Source organism: Suricata suricatta, chromosome 4 (assembly GCF_006229205.1).
Source record: "Suricata suricatta isolate VVHF042 chromosome 4, meerkat_22Aug2017_6uvM2_HiC, whole genome shotgun sequence".
NCBI classification, from domain to species: domain Eukaryota; kingdom Metazoa; phylum Chordata; class Mammalia; order Carnivora; family Herpestidae; genus Suricata; species Suricata suricatta.
The window spans coordinates 124436755-124449211 of record NC_043703.1 but is presented as its reverse complement, the minus strand read 5'-3'; the positions used below and the strand labels follow the sequence as shown (position 1 = coordinate 124449211).

The window sequence follows — 12457 nt, the reverse complement described above, 5'->3', positions numbered from 1 at the left end:
AAGAAAAAAGAAGGATGTCATATAAATAATGAAAATCTTCTGAAACTTGAAGAAGAGCCGTCTATGCCCAAAATCAGTAGAAATAAGGAAATGAGATTAGAGATAAATGAACTAGAGACTAGAAAAACAGTAGGAAACGTCAACAAAATTAACAATAACTGCTTTGAAAAGTTAAAAACAATGGGAAATAACTTTTAACCAGACTAACAAGGAAAAAGTGAGAGGAATAAAATAAATAAAATTATAGTGGAAGAAGAGACATTACATTAAAATTATAGTGGAGCGCTCGCTTCGGCAGCACATATACTAAAATTGGGTTGATACAGAGAAGATTAGCATGGCCCCTGCACAAGGATAACACGCAAATTTGTGAAGCATTCCATATTTTTTAATGGAGGAGGGCACTTGTGGAGAAGAGCACTGGGTGTTATATGGAAACCAATTTGACAATAAACTATAAAAAATTTTTAAAAATTAAAAAGAATAAAAAAATAAAATTATACTGGAAGAGGATGCCACAGAAATACAAAACAAACAAGGAAATAAACAAAAACATATATACCAATGTTTATAGTAGTGCTATGAACAATAACTGCATTATGGAAAGAATATAAATGCCCATCAACTTATAAATGGATAAGGAAGATATGGTTTATATATACAATGGAATACTACTTGGCAAAGAGAAAGAATGAAATCTTGCCATTTGTAACAATATGGATGAAACTGGAGAGTATTATGCTAAGTGAAATAAGTCAATCAGAGAAAGACAGACATATCATATGTTTTCACCCATATGTGGAATTTGAGAATCTTAACAGAGGGGGAAGGAAAGGGGGAAACAGTTTGAAATAGAGAGAGAGAGCAACCATAAGTGATTCTTACATACAGAGAACAAACAGAGGTGATGGGGGGACCAGTGGGCAGGGAAAAATGAGTGATGGACATTGAGGAGGGCACTTGTTGTGATGACCACTGGGTGTTTGTATGTAAGCCATGAATCATGGGACTCTACTCCTGAAGCCAAGAGCACACTGTATACATTATATATTAGCTAACTTAACAATAAATTGTATTCTTAAAAAATGATAAGAGACTCCTCTGAAAAATATACATGAGAAGACTGGATAACCTAAAAGAAATGGATAAATTCCTAAAAATATATGACCTAATAAGACTAAATCAAAGAAACAGAAAATGTTAAAAAGACAATAATAAGTAAGAAGATTTAATCTATAATCACAAACCTTCAACAATGAAAAGTTCAAGCCCAAATGGTTTAAGTGTGAATCCTGCTATCTATTTACAGAAGAATTAATGTCAATTATTTTCAAAATCTTCTAAAATATGAAGATAAAAAAGCACTTCCAAACTCCTTTTATGAGGCCAGTAATACCCTCTTACTAAAACCAGAAAAGGATGCTATAAGACAAGAAAACTACAGATCAGTATCCCTAATTAAAAAAAAAAATTAAATCGTAAACAAAACAGTAACAGAACAAATTTGGCAGCATGTTAAAAGGATCATACAACATGATTGAGTGGAGGACTTGAGATTCAAAGTTGGTTCAACAATTACACATCAATAAAGTAATACATCACAGTAACAGAATGAAGAAGAAAGTTCACCTGTAATCTCAAAAAGTGCATGAAAGGCATTTAACAAAATTCAACATCCTTTCATGATAAGAACCATTAACAAATTAGGTATGGAGAGAATGTACTTCAACACAATGAAGGTCACATATGATGCTCCCACAGTTAATATACTCAACAGTGAAAAGCTGACAGTTTTTCATCTTAGATCAGAATAAAGATGCCCATTCTTTCCACTTCTATTCGGTATTGTACTAGAAAGCCTAGCTAGAATAATTAGGCAAGAAAAATAAATAAAAGGTATCCAAATCAGAAAGGGTGAAGTAAAACTATATCTACAGAAGACATGAGGTTATATATATAAACGTATGCAAACACTTCACTAAAAAACTGTTAGGATAAAGGAACTTAGTAAAGTTGCAGGAAACAAATAAATTTACAAAAATCAGCTGTGTTTCTATATACTAACAAAGAACTATATGAAAAGGATATTAAGAAAATAATCCCATTGATAAGAACATTAAAAATAATGAAATATTTAAGAATATTTTTTCCCTCCAGTTACCATACAGTATAGTCTTGGCTTCTAGAGTAGAACACAGTGATGCATCTCTTACATATGACATCCAGTGCTCATCTCAAAAAGTGCTCTCCTTAATGCCAGTCACCCATTTAACCCACCCCCATCAACCCTCAATTTATTCTCTGTAATTAAGAATCGCTTAAGAGTAAATTTAACCAAGGAAGTAAAAGATCCATTCACAGAAACTATAAGAAGTCGATGAAATAAACTGAAGAAGAAAAATAAATGGAATATATCCTGTGTTCCTGGAGTGGAACAAGTAACACTGTTAAAATGCCCAAAGTACCCAAAGGCATCTACAGATTCAATGCAATGTCTATCAAAATTCCAATTGCATTTTTCAAAGAAATAGAAAAATAACCATAAGATTCATATGCAACCACAGATAGTCAAGCAATCTTGTGCAAGAAGAACAATTTGGAGGCATCGCTCTTCCTTACTTCAAATTATATTACAAAACTTTAGTGATTACGACAGTATGGCACTGGCATAAAAACAGACACATAGATCAGTGGAGATGAGTGGAGAGCCCAGAAATAAAGCCACACAGATATAATCAATGACATATATAATCTACGTCAAAGGGTGCCAAGAATACAAATGAGAAATGGACAATAAATGGTATTGGAAAACTGGACATCCAAATGCAATAATTATCCCATATCACATACAAAAATTAATTCAAAATAGATTGAGACTTAAAGATAAGACCTGAAATCATACACCTCCTAGACCTGAATTCATACAATTCCAAGAAGAAACCATAGAGAAAAGCTGCTTGATATTGGTCTTAGCAATAATATTCTGGGTCAGAGCCAAAAGCACAGGCAACAAAAGCAAATAAATAAATAAATAAATAAATAAATAAATAAATAATAAATAAAATAAACAAATGGGACTACATCAAACTAAAAAGCCTCTGCACAAATGCTTTAAAGTAAACCACTACAATGACAAAGTAACCAATTAAATGTAAGAAAACATATGAAAACGTATTATCAGATAAGGGATTATTATCTAAAACATGTAGCAAACAACTCAGCAGCAAGTATGCATGCAGGAGTAATGAATAAATAAAATCTGATTAAAAATGGGCAAAGTAGCTGAGGAGACATTTTTCAAAAAAGAAAAGACACACAAATGGCCAACAGGTATATGAAAAAGTGCTCACCATCACTTGTTATCAGAGATACGCATATCAAAACCACAATGAGATATTACTTTATACTTACTAGGATGTCAAATATTAAAAAAGACAAGAGAAAAGGGAGAAAAGGGAATCCTGATACACTGTTGGCAAGAATGTAAAGTGGAGTCATTGTGAAAAACAATGTGGAAGTCCTCAAAAACATTAAAAATAGAACTTTCATGAAATTCAGTAGATCACATCTGAGTATTTATTCAAAGGAAATGAAATCAGTATCTTAAAGAAATATCTGCACTCCCATGTTCATGTTCACTGTGGCAATATTCACAACAACCAGGATATGGAAAAACAACCTAAGTGTCCAAAAACGAATGGATAAAGAAAATATGAACATGTGATATATATGTATGTGTGATACATATGTAATATACATAGATACACATGTATAATTAAGTCATAAAAACAGCAAAATTCTGTTATTTGTGACAAGATGGATGGATCTGGAAGACATAATGCTAAATGGAATAAACCAGACACAGAAAGTTACTGTATGATCTCACTTACATACAGAATCTAATAATGGTGAACTTATGGAAGCAAACTGTAGCAAAGGGGCTTCTAGGGACTGAGAGAGTGTGGGAAATGAGGATGTGTTAGAGGGCATAAAATTTTAGTTATGAGATAAGTAGGTTCTGGAGATCAATTGTACAATTCGGTGACCACAGTTAATAACGTTGTACTGTATATTTAAAATTTGTTAAGGGAACAGATTTTAAGTGTTCTCACACACACACAAAAGTAAGTATGTGAAGTGATGTATACGTGAATTAGCTGTATTCTGGTAATCATTTCACAATGCTGATATGTCAAATCAACACACTATAAGCCCTAAATATGTTCAATTTTAATTTGTCAATTATATATCAAAGCTGACAGGTAATAAATTTTTAAATTGGTCTCAAAAAGAAAAAAAATAAACAAAACAAATTACTGAGATTCTCCCAACATGCTACACGGTAGTAAAGCAGGACTGAATTTGTTAGAATTTGCTGTAGCTAGAAGGAATACCACCTTGGCATGGTGAAAGACAGTAGTGTCGAAGGAGTGGAGAGTCAAAGTGAATACTTACAGGATTTGAAATTTGGGCTCAGGGAGAGGAACTACTGGGGACTAGACAAAATTCCTGATATTAATATTTTACCATTGGTAGAAACAGCAAGGTAAGGCTGTTAAATAAATTTAGTCCTGAAAATTAAACTGTTTCTTCTTAAGTTAGCTGCTTTCCAAGGAGAATGCTATATAAGGTAACAGATTTATGTGAAATTCCTGATAAAAACAGGAAATATTATTACTTATTGGTTTCTAGTTTTGCCCTTCCCAGAAAAAGTTTATCTGAACCAAATAATTAACAATAACTAACATGGCCATGTTGACACAGGCCATGTCAATTTATGGTACTAATAGCGAGGTCATGTTAAGGCAGGTGGTTACACACAGTGCAGGAGTCCATAAGGCCATGGTAATTAAGCAGGTCAAAGTTTTAAGGTTTAATTTTCTTTCATTTATTTTTCTAAATGCATGTATATGTTGTTTAACAAGCACAGTAATACTTTAGTCATGTTCCATTTTCAGACAAAATGTTATCATTTGGTTAATGTCTGTACACTATTCCATGAAGCATGCAGAGTTCAAAGGTCATGCTATTTAGGGATATTTAGAATATTTAAATATTTTCCTGGTGTGAAGTAACTTCTTTGAACATGTCAATAGAGCACCTTCTAGGAATATTCTTTTTCTGTTGCTTTTATAACTACATTAAAATTATACTAGATCTGATATTTCAATTTTTTCTCAGTTTCAATGGGGGAGATGGAAGGATTTATTTGACAGTAGTATTGACTTCCATATGGTGCTTCCATATGCTAGTTTAACTAGAAAAGCAATCACATTAGATAGACACAGTATTACCATCAACAGCATTCTTATTCAAGTGGAACCAACACTGAGAAAGAATATCAGTAAGTGAAGCATAACACAATCCATTTCTCTTTCAGAGTTTGGCTGAGAAAGTTATATACTAATTCTCATCCCAAAACACACAGCTATAATTACATTCATATGCATTTATTTCAAAAGTCAAGAATAGGCTCCTTAATTAAGGAATGCCCCTTTGTAAGTCTTATCAACCTTCTATGGTAAAACGTTTATAAGCTGATGCTTCACATCTAACCCAAAATTTGTATATATTAACTTTGAGACAATATTATTTTAAATACCCCACAATGATGAATTGATCAGGTTATTCAGAATTTGGAAACTTTTTGGGCCAATGGATGAGGAAGCTGACATAGTATAGATTCCTGAGGGTAAGAATAGCGAGAAAGGGTTTGGGGAAAGGTTTTAACTAGTAAAAACTATGCCACAGAGAGAAATTATCTTTAAGGTATGAGAGATGGAGGGGAAGAACCTGAGAAAACTATTTCTGTTGATCTGGGAAGTAGCACCAATTGGAGCATCACTGGTGAATGGGAGTTGATTGAATGGCTCTATTTATTGAATGTCTTGCTTTTGAGAGAGAGAGAGAGAGAGAGAGAGAGAGAGACAGAGACAGACAGACAGAGACAGAGAGAGACAGAGAGAGAGAAATTAGTCGGGGAGGGGCAGAAAGATATAGACAGAATCCCAAGCAGGCTATGTGTTGTCAGTGCAGAGCAGATGCAGGGCTCAATCTCGTGAACTGTAAGATCATGACCTGAGCTGAGGTCAAGAGATGGACACTTAACTGACTGAACTACCCAGCAGTGCCCTGAATGTCTTGCTTTTAATGGATTGCACCCATTGTTTCCTATCGGCAAGTATGTAGAAGACCAACTGGTAAAATACCGGCCATGGTTTAATAGATTTGGGGCTTCAAGTGTGAAGGGAAGGGGCTGAGTAAAATTAAACAAAGAAGTAAATTAAGAATAAAATATTATTGACAGTACTCCTATACTGCTTCAATTTTTTCAAGATTATACTGCCCATCCTAAAAGCACATTTATTTTGAACCTCTGAGTAATCCATAACTATGTCTGGAAATAATAATTCATATGCTATGTATTCCTCCCCCTTGCCAGGAGAATTTAGAAGCAGAAGCTAACTGATGTACCACATTGCTTGGTGACCTCAAATGCACACATGAAGTCTCTTGTTGCTAGGGCATCCTGGCACGCAGCTCACAAGTGAGACATTTAGCCAAAATATTCTTATTTGTGTTTCAAAGGTTTCTTGTGTTAATGATGATCTCAAATTCTTCACCTGCATACTCCTTTCACAGACTTTTACATATATTCACATATAGCTCTTTATTTTAGCTCTGTATACAATACGAAAATCAAAGAACCCTAATGTTTAATAGATAAAATTCAAATAATTGCCCTAAGAGATTACTGTCAATCATAGGAATGATGAAGAGTATCATATTACTAAAATTAAAATACAATAAAATTATACTAGAATATTGTCAATCATTTGTTGGCATTCCATTCTATTAAAGGTTAACTGGGGTGAATATTTATATGGCATATTAAAAGGTCACTTTCCTTAAATCTAGCTTTCTTCTCTTTTTCTTTAAAAACTGCCATAAAATAATTTAAATATAGTCTATTCAACTATAGCATGCAATCTCAAAGGCAAATGAATGAAAAGACATCTCAGAGAAATAATATGACTTACTCTAGATCATAAGAAAGAAGCAGTGCTAGGTTTGCTTATGGATATTTTATCCATAAGATCAGGTCTGACTCAAAAAAATTAATGGTTTTGATTGACAGAATTCCTTTACTTCAAGACATTTTATTTCTTGAGTTATTTTCTTAATACTGAGACAGTTAATAATTAATCAGTTTTAAGTATTTCTGGACCTTATCTTTAATATATTTCCCTTTACTAAATGGATATTTCCATTTTGGTTAATAAACCTGACAGAAAATCTTGGTTACAAGTAAGCAAGGAATGGCATAGGATATACAAGAATCCATCAAACCAGAATAGGAATAACAAATCTTAGAAATATGATATTTTATATGATATAAAACATCAAAAAAGAAAGAAAGAAAAGGTAAGGACTCTATTTGAAAATTTTTAATGTTTATTTTTGAGAGATAGTTTGTGAGTTGGAGGAGGGACAAAGTGAGAGGGAGACCGAATCCAAAGCAGGCTCCAGGCTCTGAGCTGTCAGCACAGAGCCCAACACAGAGCTCAAATTCACATATGGTGAGATCATTAGCTAGGCTGAAGTCAGAGGAATAACCAACTGAGCTCTCCAGGTGCCCCAGTAAGGACTCTATTTAATCACCTTATAAAATTTTACTTTTCCTTTCTTGGGCCAAATATTGGGCTATTAATTATGAGCTAACTCAGACAAAGTTATATTTGGTAGCCATCAATAGAGACTAAGATGTTTATACAACTATAGACTGAGGTACACCAAATACAAAGATACTTCATATATGAGGAAGGGCTAAATAAATATTTAGAATCTGGTTAATCTTAGAACAAAAGACTGAGTATGATAAATTAAAAATCCAAAGCACATTTACAGTGGAATCTCTTAAAAGGTTCAACAACCAGCCCTGGGTAGATAATTCTGCATGTACTTGAAGGTGGGGCAGATGTCCACGTTGCCGAGAATGATCCTCTGTTAGGTGTTGCCTATACTGCCAACCTTACAGCAAAAACTCTCAATCTTTGTCATTCTTATGTCTATCCACAGAAAGTTTTAGAGCCTGACATGTACAAAAAAACAATGAATCATTTCTCATAAAAATTTTTTTCTTTTACCCTTACATCTTGTTTTAACTTCCATCAAATATTAAAATATATTATATTTAAAAGCAAGAAAAATATAAATTTATAATTTACAATTTAGTATTTCTTTTACACAATTTTTCTTCTGTTTTCATTCAGAGTTTTAGATTGTATCTTTTTTTGGCCATCTCTTTCTGGAATGAAGAGTTTTTTCTTATTGATAAACTCTAATATCCTTTTTGTTTTTTTAAATACCATTTTTTGAGACATCTTTCCATGTAATTATGTCTTTCTTGAGAGTCCCTGGCAATTTCACTGTTCATTTAACAAATTCAACATTCTTACATTAAGTCAGTCCCTCTTTATGGAAGATGACTACTTATTCAAAGACCTGTTAGGTTAGTGGGTTTTGTTTTGTTTTGTTTTAACAATTTCAGTCCACCAAATTTGGGAAGTAAAAAATCTATAGCAGCACTGGACTCTCCTGAATATCCCAGTCATGGATTTGAGTGGTCTTTTATAAGGTTGCTATGAAGCAGTGAGTACCTTGAAAAGTCAAATGGCACCCAAAATTAGATGACATTCAGGACATCAGTTTTAGTTTGTTTGGACTAAATTCAGATATACCTTATTTAGAATGTCTATATCTAGATTCAGAAAGAAGACAGACTCACAGTATTCTGTTCTGCTTGTTTTTCTCCGGATTGGGATTAAGGTTATTAATGTTTACATAACTGGTTAAGAAACTTTCTCTCTCTCTTTTTTTTTAATATGTGACATGTGTAGAATATTTCTTTAGGGCTTTGATGAATAGTTGACTTATAATTTCTCTTGGTAACTGCAGTACTAAAATATTTAGTCACTAATAACTATATAGTTTTGCTTTTCTCTGAAGAGCAGCAATCCTTAGCAAACTGTAACCAAACACCTTAAATCATATCCTTAGATCAGAGTAAAGACTAGAAACCTGTTCATCCTCTCTATCACACTTGTTCTCATCTCTTGCTGCTGACGTCCACTGTGTTCTCTGTCCAGCAGGATTGCCCAGGTAAAATCTTGGACGTTCTTTGCGCAGGCCAGTCTTCTTGGCATCTTTGACGAGTACAAACTTTTATCCTTTAGGATGCTGCAAGGATGATGGGTAAAACCTTTCCCCAGCACATTTACCTATACCCTCTGTCCTAAGGAACATGCCCCTTAGGCATGCTAATATGCTGTATCTTCAAGTTCCAACCCAAGTTGTGAGTATATTCAGACTATATTACCTCAGAAAATAATGCCAAAATATTTATGGCTTAAATAAAACAAGAGATTGTTTTTCATTTAGTCTTCTGTGAAACTGGTGACTCTCCAAAGCCATAGTCTTCTATATGTTGGCTTAGTGATTCAGGCTGTTTGATATCTTGACAATATTTTAATAGAAAACTTCCTCTAATTTTTTACAGAAGAAAAGTGGGGACTAGAGAATTTGAGTGATTTAAGCTTAAGTCTTTATTTTTTTTTTAATTTAAATCCAAGTTAGTTAGCATACAGTGCACTGATTTCAAGAGTAGAATCCGGTGATCCATCCCCTACATGTAATACCCAGTGCTAATCCCAAGTGTCCTCATTAATGCCCCTCGCCAATTTAGCCATTCCCCACCCACAACCCCTCCAGCGACCCTCAGTGTGCTCCCTATATTTAAGAGTCTCTTATGTTTTGTCCCCCTGTTTTTATACTAAAATATATAAACTAAACTAAAACTAAACTAAAAGTTTTTGCTTTCCTTCCCTTATCTTCATCTATGTTGTATCTTAAATTTTACATGAGTAGTGTCATATGATATTTGTCTTTCTCTGACTAATTTTGCTTAGCATAATATACTCCAGTTCCATCCTTGTTGCTGCAAATGACAAGTTTCATTCTTTTAGATCCCCAAGCAATAGTCCACTGTGTGTGTATATATATATATATACACACATCCTCTTCATCTATTCATCTGTTGATGAACACTTGGACTCTCTCCATACTTTGGCTATTGCTAATAGTGCTACTATAAACATTGGGGTGAATGTGCCCCTTTGAAACAGCACACCTGTATACCAAAGGGATAAATATCTAGCAGTGCAATTGCTGGGTCGTCGGGTAGTTCTATTTTTAATTTTTGAGGAACCTCCATACTGTTTTCCAGAGTGGCTATATCAGTTTTCATTCCCACCATCAGTGCAAAAGATCCTCTTTCTCTGCATCCTTGCCAACATCTGTTGTTGCCAGAGTTGCTAATTTTAGCAATTCTGAAAAGTGTGAGGTGTATCTCATTGTGGTTTTGATTTGTATTTCCCTAATGATGAGTGATGGTGAACAATTTTTCATGTGTCTGTTAGCCATCTGGATGTCTTCTTCGGAAAAGTGTCTATTCATGTCTTTTGCCCATTTCTTCACTAGATTATAAATTTTTTGGGTGTTAAGTTTTATAACTTCTTTATAGAGTTTAGATACCCTTTTTCTGATAGATCATTTGCAAATATCTTCTCCCACTCTGCCAGATTGTTTACTTCACTGTGAAGAAGATTTTTATCTTGATGAGATCCTAATAGTTGCATATCCTACATCACCACAACTGTCAGCTTATTGGCCTGAACTAGTTGTACAATTTCTACTCCTAATTTCATGCCACATGTGTCTTGAAGCTGAGGAGACAGGATATTGGTAAGCAGAACTTTGCCATAAAAATGTAGTAACAGACAAGATCTAAATTATGTCAAATAAAAAAAATGTTCCCATGCACACATACAGTATACTCTTTCAAAGTTTCTACAAAGCTAATATTGAAAAAAAATTATGCATAAGGCCAACTTAAAAATCAAACTAAACAGCTAAAAAGAATAGCATCGAACCCATTATTTATCTACAGTGCAATTAACACTGCAACTAATAGCAAAATCTGAAAACACTAAAGTCAAACCATAGACACTTAAGAGATTTCCATAACATGTGGCCAAAACAATGGTAATAACAATAATAATAAAATATCTTTATATAGATTTTATTGCTTGTCAGGCACTACTGTATTTCTATTTATTACTTTATCCTAATAACCTCCCTATGAGATAATTATCTAATTATTATCAATCCCATTTCACAGAAAAGTAAATTGAGGAGTAGAGAGGTACTATGCCAAACGTCACAGAAACAGCAAGTAGAGGAGCCAGCCATTAATTATTAGGTAATAATACTATTAAGACTTAGATGGCCTGACTTCAGAAAAGCTCAGTAAAAATAAATAATTAAATAATAATTTAAAACAAGATAATGGAAAGTAAACCAAACTGTATCTCTAGCTGGAAAAATAAATCACTAAAGAGTATGTGGACAAGTTTAAAAAAAAAAAAGAGAAGAGGGGCACCTGGGTGGCTCAGTCGGTTGGGCATCCAAGTTTGGCCTAGGTCATGATCTGGCCATTCCTGAGCTGGAGCCCAGTGTTGGGCTCTGTGCTTACAGCTCAGAGCATGGGGCTTGTTTCAGATTCTGTTTCTTCTCTCTCTCTTTCTCTCTCTCTCAAAAACAAGTAAATATTTAAAAGAAAAATAAACAAAAAGATTTGGTTCATAATAAAAAACAATCAAGCACATACAAAAGGTTGAGGGGAAAGGGGGAAGCAGAAGCAAAAGCAGCAGCAGTAGAATCAGAATTAAAAGCAGAGGCGGCAGCAGAAGAAGAAGAAAATGAAGACAAAAGGAGAAAAAAAGGAAGAGGAGGAGAAGAAGAAACCAATAACTTTGGGTACTCAAAGCAGGATAAAGAGTATGAAGAGATAATTCTGAGAAATTCAAGTAAAGTATGAAAATAGTTAAATGAATAAAAAATAAGAGACCATCAGAAATGAACTGGCAAATATAGAGTGAGATTCACAGAAATGAAAATTTTAATTTTTAGAAATAAAATCTTAGTTGATTAAAAAGAGATTAAACAGAGATCAAGAAATAAACTGTGAATGACTGATATGCCATTATTTTTACAGGAACATATGAAGATATAAATGAAAATTAAAGAGATACAGATTATAAAATGAAAATATCAGACTCGTGTGTGTGTGTGTGTGTGTGTGTGTGTGGGTGGGTGTGTGTGTGTGTATAAATCCAAAAGGAAACAATAAAAAAGAATGAAGGACAAACACATATTTTTTCTTTATTTTCTTTTTTCTTTAGTTTAAAAATTGATTTCAGTATAGGTAACATACAATCCTGTATGAGTTTCAGGTATACAATATAGTGTTTCAACAGTCTCATTCATCTCCCAGTGCTCACCACAAGGACCCCCTTATCCCCCTCACCTATTTCATCCATCCCCTCATCGACCTCAT

The 12457-nt window shown here is 33.7% G+C and overlaps 1 non-coding gene across 1 annotated transcript; it reads left to right on the top strand.

Moving 5' to 3' along the window:
* Positions 1-282: 282 nt before the first annotated feature.
* On the top strand, positions 283-389 carry LOC115290900. Its single transcript, XR_003908281.1, has one exon. It is a non-coding gene; the product is annotated as a U6 spliceosomal RNA (small nuclear RNA).
* The last annotated feature ends 12068 nt before the right edge of the window (positions 390-12457 follow it).